At 40.7% G+C, this 14,857-nt stretch overlaps 1 long non-coding RNA gene and 1 other non-coding gene across 2 annotated transcripts in view; one reads left to right on the plus strand and one right to left on the minus strand.

The window, feature by feature from the left end:
- Positions 1-14,857, plus strand: part of LOC124166047 — a 58,189-nt gene that overhangs the window by 36,127 nt on the left and 7,205 nt on the right. The gene's annotated exons all lie outside the window — the stretch shown is intronic.
- Positions 8,065-8,137, minus strand: Trnam-cau. Its single transcript has one exon. It is a non-coding gene; the product is annotated as a tRNA-Met (tRNA).

Raw genomic sequence — 14,857 nt, forward strand, 5'->3', positions numbered from 1 at the left:
ACTCACGGTCCTTTTTTTATTTTATTATTCAAGGATTTTATTGTTTGCATTTTTAAAGATTGTTTTCTTATCTTCGTTAGCTCAATGAAAATATTTTTAATTCATTTTTTTAAACAATAATAAGTGCTGAAAGGGGTAGAAAATGAAGCAAGGGCTATATAATAGCCTTTCCAAGGGCGATTTTGTCTTTATTTGTTCTCTCTAGGTATATTAGGGTATTGCGAGTGTAAATTGTCTTCTGTAGGGGTGGGGTCAGAATAATGACATTTAAATTATTAATAGGGAGGGAAATCCACCCTATCGACGGATTATGCTTTCATTGGGATTTTAATTGAGAAAATTATTCGTAAGCATGAATGACACGTGTATGCCGTCAAAAATACAGGGCAGTCGATGCGGCGGAGGAAAGAACACGTTCTCCGTTTGTTCGAGTAGTATCCCGAAACTTGCAAACGAAGAATTTAGTAAAATAAAAGAAGTACCGTGAGTGAGGATCGAACTCCCAGTCCTTACATCCACAGTCAACCACCGTTACCACTGGGCCACCGCTGTCTTGAAGTAAGTGTAAGGAAATACCGGATATATACCGTAGACCCGTTTTTTAAGATTCTAATTGCTTTTTTCTCGAAAAGTTTTGAGAAGTGCGTCGTCTTGCTTCGGCATATTTAATTGATAGCCGTGATCTGCCGAATCAGAAAATTTGAGCTCAATCGGCCACCCGAAGGTCGTGTATTCCCCTTGTAAGTCGGAGCGCATGGCCAGGCAGGAGCAGGAAATTTTGTGCAATTTGGTGGTCAAGTACAAGGACGTAATTGAGTGTAAGCGCTCGGATGCGGAGTCCGTTTTAAGCAAGGCAAGATGCTGGCACAAAATAACGGAAGAGTTTAATAATCGTGGATGAATAATTATCATCTTCTCGCAATGGCGGAAGTCACCTCAAACGCTTTGATCCGACAATAATCTAACCTCAAAGTTTGAGCTGAGGCTGGCCTCAAAATTCGACGTTTTTGAGGTTGAGGTCGGTTTTATGATATCGTATCTCCTCCTCCTGACGACAATGAGGTGGAGGCCGGCTTCGAGGGGACTTTTATGATACGGGCCTTAGTGTAATGAGTTCGCACTTTCACTTCTTCGAAAATTACCTTTCTAAGTTACATTACTTCTTCTTCCGAAATTATTCCTATTATCCAGTATGCTACAAAAACCTGCTTGAAAACTAATTTTAAATAAATATTCACCAAAGCCTATAACAGAACGGCAGGAATCCATGTTTATAATGTTCAAAAGGACATATCTCAATTAGTTAACCTTTATTTTCTACCTTGATTCTTTTAATACATTTATGACGCTATTTACACTATGGAGCTAAACATCAAATAAGATTTAACGTTTTTAATTTTAATCTGACTGCCGCGGGTCAGACAACTTTTAAACCTTATTTACCGTAAGCAAACTTCATTTAAGGGTTTTTAATATTTAATAGCAACATATCCTGAATAATTCATAATAAATATTCATGATTTTTTATGCTCTTCAGTCGAAAAGCTGTATTTAATGTAACTGAATTTATTTTCCGTAGTGTTTTTTTTTTTTTCTTTGAAATTTTAATTTGTGCTTTGAATTACATAATTATGAACAGCATAATTTGTGCTTTGAATCACGTGAAATAATTGCGAGTATGTGTATTCGCGATCCGCAGAAAAAGAAGAAGGCGAATCGCAAACGGTCCACCAATCGGGCATCCTATTCATAGACCGCATTAGGTTGCACCTGACTTAGTTTCTAGCACCAATGACCCTTGTTGATAAAAAAATCATAGCTTTCTTAAATGTCATTCGCTGCATACTTGTTCTTACATTGTGAGTAATGAAGATTAGCTAATAAATACTTTTTTTACGGAAATTCAAAAATTGTTGTTCAAAAGTTATTCATGTGAATATTTGTACTCAATTAATCGTAAATTGAAATGGTACCTAAAGAAGTATAAGGTCCAAAAGGCTTTTTTTGTACGTTTTAGGCCAGTGTAAAGAACTGATTACCAGATGTTGAGATATTAGGACAGTCAAAAGAGTCGTTTATGTAACGGGCAGTGATGAAAATATTTTTTACAACTTTGGTTAAAACTCGATGGAAAGGATATTTTCTTCGATAATAACAATTTATTTCAAATCGGGATATCATCATGGTTAAAATCTCGGTTAAGCCAAATGAATCATTTCATTGGTGTTTAAACTTTGCGAGTGACTTCGAATCAGTGTCCTTATTTCATGCAGTGCTGTGACTTACTTTTATGTAGAATTTTTGATTTGTAATCAACGCATCGGGAGGCTCACGGAGATAAACGTGAGAGACGATTCCTTACGAGAGCCTTCACCCTCAACTAATGCCCCGTTTACACCACGATCGTCGCGACGTTGATCCGTACGATCGTAACCTCAAAACGTCGTGTAGACGCGCAGAGTTACCATCGTAGGCCTTAGTACCTAACACTGCCGAACTTACGATGGTTAGCGCTAGTGTGCCAAGAAAAAAGAGTTAGGAAATGAAGATCGATGCATATACGATTCTTTCGCGCCGTTGCAATCTTGATACAATAATTGATATTTCATAAATAACTCTAATATATATAAGATATATGGCAACGATTGAAGACATTATTGAGCAGGTAATGGAAGGACGTGATGAGAAAGTTTTTTCTGATGTTCTATTTACCAAATGATATCGGATATTCTATACTATACCAGTTTTATGCATTTCTTTATTTACAGGTTAACCCATAACCATGTATCCTTACATTATACTTCACAGATGATGGAAAATAACAAACATGCACAAAATTTTAACCAATTAAATCATTGTATACAGGATTTCACAATAAAATTCGCCAGAAATAACCATAACATTTAGATGAGGACATGGAGATATCAATACTTGTGCCGAATCAAGCCGAAATCTAAGCCTTTTCTAGTTAAATTATAACGGCAATATGTACTGTCTTTAATGCGTGAATATTCTTGAATGTTTTGACATATTCTCTCGAAGAATCTAGTTTCTTAAAGACTTCGCGGACTGTTATGACTTAAAGTTTTAGTTTTATCTCATCATAGCTGGGAGTTGAAGACATAATTTGCTCTATGGTAATTAAAAACATGCAGGTGAGGATTTATATAGCTATGACGGGATACATCAAAAGTTACTAATAAAGGAGATAGGAACACTCTAAATATTAATTGATAATTTTGTAGAGGAATACGCCTTTTTTGGAGGATCCTTGGTCGTGCAAGAGTTTTCAAATTAACTAGGGAAAGAATATATGAAGTGTTGTAATCAGACAAAGAGATTAATAAATCGTAATTATTTAATTTGAAAAATTTATTTTGGACACGTTCAATCCGGATTGAGTCGATATTATAATAAAGTGACCAGTTAGCAAAATATTCCAATTCGGAACGTAGCAAGGAGACATATCTACTGTCTTTACCGCATGAATATTGCTAAACTTTGGACAGATTCCCATAAAGAAACCTACATTCTTCAACGTTTTACCGACAGTTCGGCCTAGCTTCAGTTTTAGCACATGAAAACATTAATATTCTTTTGGTTCTTAATTTCCAGGATTTCAATTTTCTCACGCAGCGTCGTCGTCAGTTGTTATCCACAACGAGGGCAGCATTGAGTTACGATGGTAACTTTTAGACGTGTAAACGTGCAGTAGTCGCGATCAACGTCGCGACGATCGTTGTGTAAACGGGGCATAACTGTGAAACGAACGCAACGCTGCGGGCTGAAGCGCTCACGTGGGAGCGAAAAGACTGCAGAGGCGTTTAAGGGAAGTGTTCGCGGATGAGTTCAGTTGGGCATGAGGGGGAGAAGGGGCCATTGTTGGTGGGATGGGGAGGGAGGGGCTGGTGGGAAAGGATCCCACGAGGGTGAAGCAAGGGCTATTTCTTCCACCTGCATCGATCCCGGAACCCCCAAGGTCAAAGGCAATGGGTTTTCCTCTTACGTAACCACGCGGGTGGTGTCCCCGCCCCCCCCCCCCTCGCAGCTGTGTGATTGAAGAAGGGGAAGGGGGTCGAGTTCGGAAACCACTCCACCCGAGGGAAAGACAATGCGCTTTGTGTCCAGAAAAAATTATTTTTGAAGGGTAATGAATAAAAAAAATCAAGTCTGGAGTGTGGAAGGGAATTTAGCAAGAGAGGCAAATCGTGGAAATGGCAGGAGAAAAAATAATTGAAACTGAGAGACATCGTGAAAACGGAGGGAAGTTGTTAGGTAAAAGGTTTCAACCCTGCTGGGTATTTCCTCTTCATTGTTAAGGCTGTCAAGTGGGTTGCCATCGAGTATCTTTGTGATGCTACTTTCTCCTAGCTCAGCATTTGATTTTTCATGATGTCATGAGCCATATACGTATAGGGTGGATATGGGCGTGCAGTTTTTCTTGCCACATGAAGGAGATGAAAAGTTCTCTTATTGTAAAACTTCGCGGATGTTACGAGGGAGGATTTTCGTATCAGACTCTAGGTGTGATGTCAATGGCCCACGGCGCATTAAAATGGGTTCGCAAAATCGCCACTCTCGTCGCTGACGGACAAATTGATTGAGTTTCACGGAGAAATAAGGTATAATTATGGCTGCCATCCCAAATTACACAATTTTGCATTGCGTCAGGTGTAATCTAAATACGATGTAAGCTCTATGATTAGGGTGTCCGATTGGAGGACTGCAGTCCTTGTCCGATGCGCCGTCTTATTTTTTTGCGGAGGGCGAAGAAGTATATCCGCTATTATTTCCTACGATTTAAAAACCAAATCACTACGAAAAATAAAATCAGTCACATTTAATACCGTTTTTTGACTGAAGAGTATAAAAAATTCATGAATGTTTATTACGGATTATTTATGGCTTCTCTGTTATTAAATATTAAAACCCCTTAAATAAAATTTGCGTAGAGGTGATTGAAATCCTTGTATATATATTCACCACACCGCGAAAGCCTACTCAAGGGATGCAGGAGACAGCTGGTTCTTAATGGTAAATTTTGAAATAGCGTTTTACCAAATGTTATACTAGTGTTTAAGTTTTTTTGTAGACACCATTTGATTTAACTTTTTGGCGATCAAAATGTCTATAATTGGTTCATAAGCTCCCCCGTTTGCTTACGTTGAGTTAAGGAATTGAACTTTAATATAAGATGTAGAGGACATTTTTCCAATGAACTCGAGATAGTTCAATTCCATTCTGATATTCCATTTTGGGCTGTTGTTGAGACATTTTTCTGTCTATTCTCAACGTTAATTTTAACCAACCAATTGAAGGAAATCAAAGAAGAAGCAGTTGAATGAACGAAGATATTTTTAACTTTCCTTTCCCATGCATGCGGTTTTGCTACTTCAAGCATTTTGACCGTTAGATTATGAACAAAAAATGAAGAAACAGGCGGTAAGGTACGAAAATTTAATTTTATTTCCCGCAAAATAATATAATAAAGGAAATTAAGAGCATCACTGGTGCGATCTAAAATCCTAAGACTGATTTGAACCAGCTCTCCCTTCAGTTCTCCTTTCAGCTAATCTTTTTACACCAACGTATTTCTTCTCTTTCACATCCTTCTTTACCTGTTCCTTAAATTTCAATCGAAATCTTTCCATTCTTGCCTTCCACTTGTCCCTCGGCGATTGTCTTCATCAGGCCAACGTGTCTCAAAGTATGGCCTTTAGGTTATTCCGTCTTCTTGTTAAGGTTTTCATGAGGCTTCTTAGGACAATCTCATTGCTTTCGAGCCATCGTCGATCGTCGAGCCGTTTTCTTTCCGACATCCTCCTGCAATAAAATGGACAATTTCCAAAATTTTACTTCTAGTTATCGCAAAAGTTTTCAACAAAGCCGAAGACTCCCTTCATTCGGCCCTCCGAGGTCTCCAGACGTTCGACATTCCTGCCATCTCACGGTTTGCATTAATACTAAACACTTTTCCATCTTTTCAAAAAGGAGCCTTCTTGATTCGGCAGTCGTTAAACCAAGAAAGCATCACATGTCATGAGGAAACAAGCCGCACTGCAGGTCTATCAATGTTTGCTTTCACCCCTTCCTCATGGAAATATTTTCTTCATTACGAAATGCCTTGTCTGAAAATAGCAAAATCTTAAGGGAAGTGAAAATAATTTTTGAATTGCTGCTCAATTTCTTTTTTTTTATAAAAACAGTGAAATAGTGATAGATTGTAACGCAATCATCAGGATCAACTGAAAAATACATAGAATGTTAGGACTTAGTGATTAGCTGATAAAATACCATAAAGAGAAAAACTCCAGAGGAGATTTTTCCTTGTCGCGTGTGTGCCTAGATTATATTTCCGGCAAAGTGGGGAGGCGGGGTGAATGCAAGTTTATGTGAAGTAATTTTAAAGACATACCGTGCGGTTTTGATATTGAAATAAATATGAATTTAAAATAATTAATATAGCAGATGGTTTTATTTTAGATGAATGGGAAGTGTAACGATGGCTGTAAGCGGTTAACAGCCGAAAGTGTAGACATTTTACTCTCCCCCTCATTTTGAATGAGGGGGAGACGAACCCCCGCCTTCATTGACGCCACTGCTAAAATTCTAAATCGCTCCTCGGAAGCTACCGAATGAGTAATTGGTGTTGGGGTGAATTTTCATGTATTTTCAACATATTGTGCTCAAATACTTCAGTTTTCCAATTTTTTTGTTTCAGAGCGCTACCATACTGACAGATGATGAAAATTTCTGGGATTGTCGCTCGCCTATCAAAGAACGCAAAATGGTTTACCATAATTGAGATAGCGTACGACTTGGGTTATCATTTCGACTAAGAACAAGTTTAGGGAAGCTTTTTGGATTCTGTATCTACCACTTTTGGACACTCGCTATTGCCATGATACTTTGGTGCCATTAAAAATTTAAGCGACAGCCACAATACTTTTTGTCATTGAGAATAAAAGTTAAAAATTTTCACGCATTATTCTTTGCAATAATGAATTTTTTTAAACCATCCATGATTCCGTCTATTTTTCTCGTGATGTATGTACGCTCAATCACTAGACAATCATCTTTCCGTTAACTCATCAGACAATTTCGAGCGAAAGTCACACTGAAGGTGATTATATTTATTACAAGGATTTTCTTCCATTCAAATGTCACTTTTCTACTTGCCATTTTGATGTGCACCGTCAAAATTTTTCGACATTAAACATTATAGTCAATGGCATGATCATTAACTTAGTTTGGCGTTCAATTTCCAAGAATTCTTTTCAATTAATTATCCGTGAAATATTTTTAGGATATACATATCTATACTCTAACGTACGTTGATTCGCGGTGCCTGTCCCAGGTTCCCTTTTGGTTCATGCTCAACGATCATCGAAGCAAAAGAAGTTCTTTCTTCGTATGCAAATTATAATGATTACGAATTGAAGTGGAAAATAAGGGAATTGCCCTAGTTGTATCCACGTGTTCCGTCCATTGTATGTTGTAAAAAGACTCTGTAGTGCAGTAGGTAGCCCTTATGTCTGATTGTCTCAAGGTCGTGAGTTCGATCCTCACCCGGGGCATTTTTTAGGAGTTCTGTCCATCCAAGATCATCTTTTTCGTCTCTTTGCGTTCTGTGGGACGACCTTTGCAAAATTTCGAATAATTGAGGGCCAATTTAGAGTTTTTACGCGTGAGAATTTCTAGTGATGAAAAAATTCGGATCCTATTACTTAAACAATAATATTTTATACCCTGTAATAAATTTCGCATTTGAATTTATTTTTTTTTGTAAATGATAATTTTTCCTGCTGGGGAAAATTTATTTGCAGATTATTTTTCTCCTTGCACAGCAAAATTTCTGTGAATAGGTAGTACGTTGTATATTTGTTTTTGTGAGCATTGGGATAGCCCTTTCTCTTACTGCGCCGCTGCGTCCTGTGAAGCTTCAGCTAGAAAAAATCATTTGTATAATAGTAGGCTATTGATATAAACGTCAAAATTTTAGTACGTGTGAGACCTCAAGCTAAAAACCGAGGCCAAGATGTCACGCACCTGGGAAAAAACTAATGCCCCGGGTGAGGATCGAACTCACGACCTTAAGATTATGAGACTTACGCGCTGCCTACTGCGCTACCGAGGCCTGGCAATATGTGTAAATATTTTTATTAATACGTTATTTTTGCGTTGAATTCACAAGAATTCTCTTCTATTCATGAAATAATTTGAGGGTATTTCTACTCTATTGTACGTCCTTGGGCGGTGCCCGCAGGTTTCCTTTTGGTTTCTGCACTACAGTTATCTCAATCGTCTAAGGCTCAGCCCTGTGGGAGTTCATTTTATCGTAAATGGAAAGAAAAACTTTGTTATATTCCACCAATTAATTTTCAGGTACACCTAGTTTCGACGCAGCGGCGTCATCTTCGGGATCGTCTTATCATCCTTCTTTCTTTGTATGCCAATTAATCATTACGAATTCAACCGGTAACTGAGGCGTTTGTCGTAGCTCTATGTGTGTTACATGAAGCCTCGTTAGCGCAGAAAGCAGCGCGTAAGTCTCATAATCTAAAGGTCGTGAGTTCGATCCTCACCCGGGGCATTGTTTTTTTAGAAGGGCTTTCCGAAGATTGATTTTTTTATCTTTGCGCAGAGACGGCTTTGATAGAATTTCGATTAGTATAGGGCCACCTTTGTTTCCATAAGGGTGTGAATTTTTAGTTATGATAAGATTCGGATGTTATCCCGCCGAGTTCTGTGTGGAGAGGAGGACTAAGATTCTGAGCGGATGATAGGGTCGATGGCTGCGGACGTTTATGAGGGCCAATCGCTCGGAGGCTAGTCAAGGTATGTGTTTGGGGAGGGGGGCGGTTTATTACTTACATGCTGGATTGCAATACCTGGAGGCAATAATGTGTCTGAGGTCTGATATGCGGAGACAGGCGCCTTTTAGATATTCATCCATTATGTGCAAGCATTATTTTTTGAGCCTGTGAAGTAGAAACTTACCATCTTTTCAATTTTTTCCACCAATTACGGGGGAGAGCGTCCGCCCCCTTCCCCCCCCCCCCCCCCCCATTCTCAATCTCCGCTGTAATCGCATTCCGTCACCAGCTTTGCCACACGGAGGAAAACCCGAGAAGCCTTGCAGCACAGAATTTTCGCGTTTTCACAAAAGTGTTATTTTCCCAGCTCTTCAGGGGCGGATTAGGATCTATTTTTTTTTTGGCGGGGATGTTTACTTTCCGCGCAATGGAGGAGTAAGGGGGTAGCGGACCCCCCATGTAATTTATGGAAAAACTGGAATAATAGTAATCTTGTAGAAAAAAATAAATTTTATTAGCTTAACGAATAATATTTGAAAATAATTGACGAATTTCTCAACGCCACTTGTCAACGCACATCAGACTGCTTACGCATGATCATACGCGGATCCAGGGGGGTCACGGGGTCACCCCCCAGACCCGTCAAAAATATGCAACATTTGTAATATGGTCCCATTTTCATTGCGTTCGTTTTGTATAACGAGATATCCCTGTGCCCTTCCCCCAGAACAAAATCCTGGATACAGCCTTGCTTGTGCGCCCCCCCCCCCTCCCGAAATAATTCCTGGATCCGCCCCTGTGCATGATCACTTAGAGGCATGTCATACCACCTAGGAGCTTCGGAAGGTAATTAACTGCCCAATTAATTATTGCGAATGGAACTGCATATGAAAATGACTGAAAATCCTTCGCCGCCGGGTCAGGTGAACGCGAGCACGGATGGTAGTCGTGATGCATACAATACAACAGTGTTAACATTGGCGTATTATTATTAGAGTATTCTACCGATTAAGGTAGGTTTACATGGAGTACTAAAGAAGTGATCTGGGAGCCTTCCTTTCCTTCCATTACCGCCTTCTTCAATTCACTATAAGGCCTACTCCCCTTCAATCTATCCAAAAATCCTACTCTTTTCCTTCCCCTCCCTCGTTTCCCTAACATTCTACCCTCTAACACCTTCTTCAACATCCCCTCCCCGCCGAGTACTCCCTCCATCCATACCTTCTGTCTCCTCCGTATCTCATCCAAAAGCTGCCTCTCCTCACCCACCATATCCAGCACCTCGTCGTTCCTTATCCTCTCCGTCCATTTCACCCTCTCCATTCTTCTCCATACCCACATCTCGAATGCCTCCAATCTTCTCTCGTCTTCTTTCCTCAGTGTCCATGTTTCGGCACCATAGAGAGCTACACTCCAAATCAAACTCTTCACTAACCTTTTCTTTAAACTCTTACATAACGATCCTCTAAGAAGCTCCTTCCTGTTCATGAACGCCTCCTTTGCTAGTGCAATTCGCTTCCTGATGTCTTTGCTACTGTGTCCGTTTTCCTCTAATGTGCTGCCCAAATAGTTAAACTGCTCTACCTGTTCAAGTTTTTCCCCACCTACTTTGATCTTATGTCTCACATTCCTCGCTCGCGATACTTTACAAAACCGCATTACCTTAGTCTTCTTGTGATTAATCCTCATCCCATACTCCTCGCACCGCTCGTATAACGCATCCACTAGAGCCTGTAATCCCCTCGCTGACTGGCTAATCAGCGCCTGATCATCCGCGAACCTTACCGATTTCAACATCATTCCTCCCACTTTCACTCCAGCTTCCAACTCGTCCCACGCTTCTCTTACCATCTCCGCAGCGTATACGTTAAAAAGCAGCGGCGATAGAGGACAGCCTTGCCTTACACCTCGCCCAATGCTTGCCCACCCAGATTCCTCGCCCGCTACCCTCACTTGCGCAGTCTGGGCCATATAAAGATTACGAATCAGTCGTCTATCCCTCCAATCTACACCTATTCTCTTGAGAATATCCATCAGCTTAACCCAGTTCACCCTATCAAATGCTTTCTCAAAGTCCACGAAACAGGCATATACGTCTTGGTCATATTCTAGGTTCCTCTCGACGAGGGACCTCATTACTGCTATTGCATCACGAGTTGATTTCCCTTTTCTGAAACCAAATTGATCTTCGCCCAAATACTCGTTTGCCCTTGTCTCCATTTGTCTGTTCAATATCCTCAGTACCACCTTCGCCGCATGCGATATTAGGCTGATAGTTCTATAATCTCCGCATTCCACAGCTTTCTTCTTTTTCGGAAGCGGAATTAGAACCGTCTTCACGAAATCTTCCGGCCAACACCCCTCTTCGTAGATGCTGCGGACTAGTTCAAAAAACCTTTTCTTACTATCCTTCCCTAGATTCTTCAGAAGCTCACACGGGATATTGTCAACTCCTACTGCTTTCCTAGCCTTCATATCACGAAGTGCTCTCTCTATTTCCGAATCTAATATCCCCGGCCCAAGATTGTCCTCCTCCACTGCACTTTCATCCTCTAAACTCAATCTCTCCGGCCTGTTTCTTCCGTCATACAGGTCCTCCACGTATTCCTTCCATCTACTCTGTACCTCTTCTCGCTCGGTTAGCACTCTCCCATCTTTAGCCTTAATTTTAAACATGGCTTGTCCTCTTTTGCCGCACGATAGCGACTTAACTTTGGCGTACAACGCGCCTACTTCTCCATCCTTCTGGAACTTTTCCATTTCCTCACACTGTATTTTCCACCATGCCTCCCTTGCCCTCTTAGTTTCACGACGTAATCGATTATTTAGTTCCCTATACATTCTTTTTCCCTCCTCTGTGTCCACGCTCTTCCACTTCCTTCTCTCCTCCATTTCTTTTACCATCGCCTCCGTAACCCAAGGCTTTTTTTATCCTTCTGCTGTCAACGTAGCCAATTGACTTCTCCGCCGCCTTAGCTATTCCAGTTTTAATATTATCCCATCTTTCCTCAACAGACTTCGTACCTTCAATCTCCCGTACACTGATGTCCACTAGTTCCCGATATTCTCTCCTCATACTCCCCTTCAGTGCTTCTACATTCCGTTTCCGCACCCTCCTGCCTTTCATGAGCCTTTTGAATCTTACATTGCATTTCATAAGTACTAAATTGTGGTCTGAATCCGCATCTGCTGCTGGGAAGCTGCGCGAGTTTTTCACACTATTCTTAAACCTCTGTCTTACCATAATGTAGTCTATTTGATATCTGCCTACATCCCCTGGACTTTTCCATGTGTACCTTCGCCCTTTATGATGTTTGAACCACGTGTTTGGGATGAATAACTTGTTTCTCTTGCAAAATTCTGCTGCTTTCTCGCCCCTGTCGTTTCGAATTCCTAATCCAAATTCTCCTGTTTTGTTTCCATCCCTCCCTTCCCCGACTGAAGCGTTCCAGTCCCCCATCACTACCAGATTTTTCTTACCCGGTGTGTTTCTAATTATTTCCTCAAGCTGTTCGTAAACCTCATCTACTTCTTCCTCCCTATGATTGCTGGTGGGCATGTAAACTTGGACCACCACAAGGTTGGCGGGCCGCGCCTCAATTTCTACCACCAGAATCCTATCGTTTACCTGGTCTATACCTACCACACGCTTACCCAACTTCCCGTTTAATACTAATGCTACCCCTCGCTGGCTTTCTTCCCCTCCACTATATATAACCCTATACCCATCACTCCAATAGTCCCCCCCCCCCCCCCATCCCTCCACCTCACCTCGCATAATCCTAAGATATCTATCCTCCCTTTATCCATTTCCCTTTTGATATTTTCTAACTTTCCCGCCCTCATCATAGTCCTCACATTCCACGTCCCCACATTTATAGCCGACTTCTTCTTCTCCATCTTCTTGGTCTTCTTTTCTTCTTTCTTCATTGCTGCTGCCGCTGATGGTGATGATGATAAGTCTCTGCAAGGATTTCGTATGTTGGCGACCCCGAGGACCTTGCCGGCCTCGCTGACACCCGCCCTATACGACGGGTCCCGGGCGATGAGATTCCGAGGCTCATTTGGTTGTACTCCATGTGTTCAGGGAAGAGATAGTTGGTAGGGTTTCCCACTTCCATTCCAACAGTGTTTTTTGCGTGACACCATCACGTGGACTACCTTTCGTCTGGCTCCTACCCTTTGACCTATCTGGCATGGGTGGCCCTACCGGGAATAATTTAGAATTAATCCCGCCAGTGCAGCTCTAGGCAGTGGCGGCTCGTGAGTCAAATGCTAGGGGGGGCGCACTCCACCGGGGGGTCATATTTTTTTAATATTTCGTGTATTTTATTAAGTTTTTACGGCAATATAGGAATTAAATTCTGTGATGCCATACGTTCCGTTTTTTTTCAACAAAAATACCTAGTTTTCCTAATAAAGCTTGATTAATAAATACTAAATGCAGTAGACTCTCGGTCATACGGATCGGCTTAGTCCGGACTCTCGATGATACTGATCAATGATCTTGAAGAATAAAAATATATTTGCTGCGATATTTTGCAAATACAAACGAAAATACGTAACTTTAGGTTTTAGCGTCTACATTCTTCGTGCGGATATGCCCGCAATACACTTCTGTTGTTCGTTTTGCAATAATAATGCGTTATTTGTCAAATCTATACAACATTTGCAATGATTTAGGTAGCAATGACACTTGTAACACCTGAGGAGGGAGGAGAGTGTCACTGACTTCCACTAGGCAACAAACACTACTAGAATGCCCGCGCGCGCTTTGCTTTGCAGATGTAAACTTTGATGGCGGTGTTCGCGATACTTCTTGAATACAGTATGATTTAAAATCAACAATTAAACATTTCTCACACATTTTTAACAAAATAGGAAATACTCACAGGCCTTTAGTTGTATTGCAAAAGTCCATCCTTCTTTCATTTTGTCCAGCAAAGTGATCAATTACACGTTCGTTGAAATCAGCGCTGGACAACAATTTCTTTCTGATTGAACACATGGCAAGGGCACTAGTCTATAAATAAACAAGGGACGACACAAAATAGGCCGACGAAAAATACGACCAAAAAGAACAAGGTGCCTGGACACAGAATTGGGACAATTTTTCCCTATATTTCCCTTAAAAAAACGAGCACAGTTGATTAATTCAAAATTGTCTTCTTGAATGTACACACAGCACTAAGAAACTTCTTAATCGCCAATTACGCACAATTAACTCCTCGAAAATGATGTCTGAACTCATTTCACTCCGTTCTTTCCGAGAGTCTTGCCGTTACTATAAGGACGACTCAAGGGAGATAGAAGTCGTGGTCCACTAATGCTGATTCAGCTGAGGGACGAATTTAAGGTCAGCAAAGGCATTCACGCAAACAAAGGACGTCACGGACCATCTCCTTGAGTCTAAGATTCATATGTGGTAAACACACGAGACGCCAACGGGTCGCATTTGGAATAACCGTGTCTTCGAAATCATTGCCATGATATAACAGAAAATAAGTTCTAGATCGTAAAAGAAGACGAATCGACTGAGCCACAGATGGGAGCTGTAAGGATTTCCTCACTGATATGAACTCTTCGAGGCCACTTAAATCAGACCCAAGTGGGCATTTTCCGTCAGATAGCTACCGCTCTGCCACTGAGGAATTAAGTGAACATGAACTAATACAACAAGGACGGCTAGAAAAATGATGAACCTACACACAAAAGGTGCATTGTACGCGGCACTTCATGACATTAATTGAATGACTCTATTTAAAGTCGCGCTTAACGATTTAAATCATATTTAATCCTTCACCCTTTCACGCACGCAACTATTTCTTAAATTATAAATCAGTGGGGAATGTTAACTGATTTTTCCTAATACTGCAGGTCTTTTGATAAATTTATCTGAAAAATAGGTACCGTATTTCTAATCATCGGGAAGATATGAATACATTGTTAAGGCCTAAATATTATAATATTAGTTTCCCCAAGGTTCTTGAAATTCGTAATCATAACAGAACTGTGTCAAATACTCGAGAATAGTTTTCCTT

Source organism: Ischnura elegans, chromosome 9 (genome assembly GCF_921293095.1).
Source record: "Ischnura elegans chromosome 9, ioIscEleg1.1, whole genome shotgun sequence".
Taxonomy (NCBI): Eukaryota; Metazoa; Arthropoda; class Insecta; order Odonata; family Coenagrionidae; genus Ischnura; species Ischnura elegans.